The sequence below is a fragment of the Chrysochloris asiatica genome, unplaced genomic scaffold (assembly GCF_000296735.1).
Source record: "Chrysochloris asiatica unplaced genomic scaffold, ChrAsi1.0 scaffold00002, whole genome shotgun sequence".
NCBI lineage: Eukaryota > Metazoa > Chordata > Mammalia > Afrosoricida > Chrysochloridae > Chrysochloris > Chrysochloris asiatica.
This window is the reverse complement of record NW_006408520.1, coordinates 28,466,991-28,470,326: the sequence shown is the minus strand read 5'-3', so window position 1 is coordinate 28,470,326 and position 3,336 is coordinate 28,466,991.

Sequence of the window (3,336 nt, the reverse complement as noted above, 5' to 3'; positions counted from 1 at the left end):
CCTCGGAAACCCTGTACAGGGTCACTATGGGTCGGAATCGACTCAACGGCACTTAACAACAACAACAACAATGGTTAGTGAGGATTCTGGTATGGCGCTGTGGGCTAATGTGCCAAACTGCAAAGCCATTTGAACTGCAAGGTTGGTGGTGCAAGCTCACCAGCTGCTCCTTGGAAACCCTATACAGGGTCACTATGGGTCGGAACTGACTTGACAGCACTTCACAGCAACAACAAGAGTGGCTAGTGATTGTAAACATTTCTTCATCTGTTTTTTGGCTGCCCGGATCTCCTCCTTGGTGAAGTGTCTGTTCATGTCCTGTGCCCATTTTTTAAATTGGGTTATTTGTCCTTTTCTTTTAGAGGTGTTGTAGGTTCCTATAAATTTTGGAAATTAGTCCCTTTTGTGATATATTTTTGCAAAAGACTTTTCCCATTATGTGGGCTCCCTTTTTACTCTTTTGTGCATCCAAGGAGCTCTGGTAGTGTAGTGGTTACAAGTCAGGCTGCTAACCTCAAGGTCAGCAGTTCAAAACTACCAGACGTTCCATGGGGGAAAGATAAGGCTTTCTGCTCCCATAAAGATTTATAGTCTACGCAGGGTCACTATGAGTTGGAACAGACTCCACTGTACACTCCACCACCATCATTGGGCCATCTTCATAATCATTGTTACATTTGAGCCATTGTTGCTGCTACTTTGTCATTGTGTCCTTCCATCTTGTTGGGGATCTTCCTCTTTTTTGTTGACCCTCTACTTTGCCAAGCATGACGTCCTTCTTCAGGGACTGACCCCTCCTTATAATATGTCTGAAGTATGAGGCATGAAGTACTGCTATCCTAGCTTTCAAGTAGCATTCATTTGGCTGGACTTCTTCTAAGACATATTTCTTTGTACTTCTGGCAGTCTATGGTACTTTTAATAATCTTCTCCAACATCATACTCAAATGCATCAATTCTTCTATGGTTTCTTATTCATGGTACAACCTTCACATGTATATGAGGTGTTTGACTATGTTATGGCTTGGGACAGGTGCACCTTAGTCCTCAAACTGGTATCTTTTCTCTTGAATACTTTAAAGAGGTCTTTTGTGGCATATCTGCCTAATGCAATACACTGTTTGATTTTTTAACTTTTGCGTACGTGAATATTGACTGTTGTTTCAAGCAAAATGAAATCTTTGGCTACTTTAGCCTTTTCTCCATTTGTCATGATGCTATTTATTGTTCCATTTGTGAGGATTTTCATTTTCTTTACACTGAGATACTATGCATACTGCAATCCATACAGTCTTTGATCTTTGTCAGTAAATATTTTTTAAGTCCTTTTTGCTTCCAACAAAAAGGGCTATATCATCTGCATGTCATAAATTGTTAATCAGTCTTCCTCCCATCTTGATGCCATGCTCTTCTTCATTTAATCCAGAATTTCAGATTATTTGCTCAGCACATGCATATTGAATTGTTGTTGTTGTTAAGTGCTATTGAGTCAGCATCCTGTATAGAATTTCTGAGGAATTACTAGTGAGTTTGAACCACAGACCTTGCAGTTCGAATTGACTTTGCAGTCCAGCACATTAACCTGCAGCACACCACCACAGCATATTGATTAAATATGGTTAAAGGATCCAGCACCGACACACACCTTTCCTGATTTTAAAACATTTATTATCCCATTGCTATGTTTTAATCACTGCCTCTAGACCTATGGACTTATCCCTCATTAGCATGATCAAGTGTTCTAGAATATTCACTTTTCTCAATGTTATCCATAGTTTATCATGACCCACACAGTTGAAAGTCTTTGCATAGTCAAAGCACAAGTAAACATCTTTCTGGCATTATGCTTTCAGCCAAGATTCATTTCATGTCAACAACTATATCCCTCATTTCACATCCTCTTCTGAAACTGGTTTGAATTTCTGTCACCTCCCTGTTAGTGTTCTGTAGCAAACCTTTTTGAAACATATTCAGCAAAAATGCATGTAATTTTTTTTAAAGTTTTTTTTTTTTTTTTTTTTTTTTGTGAATTATGTGCTAGTTTACATGATATTAGACATAGAACATTAGCTTTACATTCATCCTATCTTATTTCATTTCATTGCAATGATTACAATTTCCTGCATGCATCATGCAACATCCAAAGGACACACCCTGCAAGCCTGCACCCCGGCCTATAACACATAGTCCCTCTCTCTCCCTGGGTCTAAATTCCCCAACTGCTCCATCTCTCCACGTCATTATCTCTGCCTCCATCTCTGGTGTTATTGTTTCTGTGGGTAAAGTCTTACACATTGCTTTTCTCCCTTGATGGTTCCAGGGACCTCCACTCCTGGACTCCAAAGTCAACCACTCCCCTCCTTTTGTTAAAATATATCTACTTTTACATATGCAATGCTCACAGTCAGTCCTGATAGCAATCAGTCACTATTGACCCACAAGAGTCTTATCCCCGGTAGAGCGTGGTGCTTCCCTGACCAGGCAGCTCAGGTAGGACAGGCTCCAGGGAAAAGGGGAGGAATTGCACAAAGGAAACCTCCATCTAGCAGACAGACAGCCTTTGAGCAAACATAAGATCTTATATTTCAACATTCTGAACTCGTTTTTTTTAAAAGTTCAAATTGTTGAGGAATTACAGGCATTTTGAGCTTTTGCATGCCTGCACACAGCTCCCGCTCCCACACCGGCGAGTGCTTCTGCCCCCTGCAGAGCTTGGAGTTCAGGGCTAGAGCAACCCCGTTTAGAAGGCTGCATTTCCAGTGGAGAGGTAGCATAAACTAACAGAGCCAAACAAATAGAGAGGGATATTAGCGTGGATATCAGGAAATTCGGGGTACCCACGGTACAGAGAGACAGAGAGAGGCATTTTTTCCGTCATCAGATACAGACACCACCTCCCTGCAGCCACTACCCCCCGCCCTCCACAGCCTCGGCTTAGACCAACCCTCTGCCAAGCCAACGAGGCTCAGGCCAAGGCCTGCCCCGAGGCCCAACCCGCCCACAGACTGGTAACAAAGTCCCAGGCCCAACCAAGGCCCAAATCGCCTACCCACCACATGGCCCAGGCGGCCCACAGCCCAGTCGCCACCGAGGTCCAGGGTCCTTGAGGCCTAACCCGCAGTGCAGCCCGGTCACTGAGGCCCAGGGCACCTGAGGCCCAACCTGCTCACAGACTGGTCACAAAGGCCCAGGCCCAACCAAGGCCCAAATTGCCTACCCATCGTGCAGCCCAGGCAGCCGACAGCCTGATCACCGCCGAGGTCCAGGGCCCCCGAGGCCCAACCTGCCTTGTAGCCTAGTCGCTGAGGCCCAGGGCCCCTGAGGCCCAATCCGCCC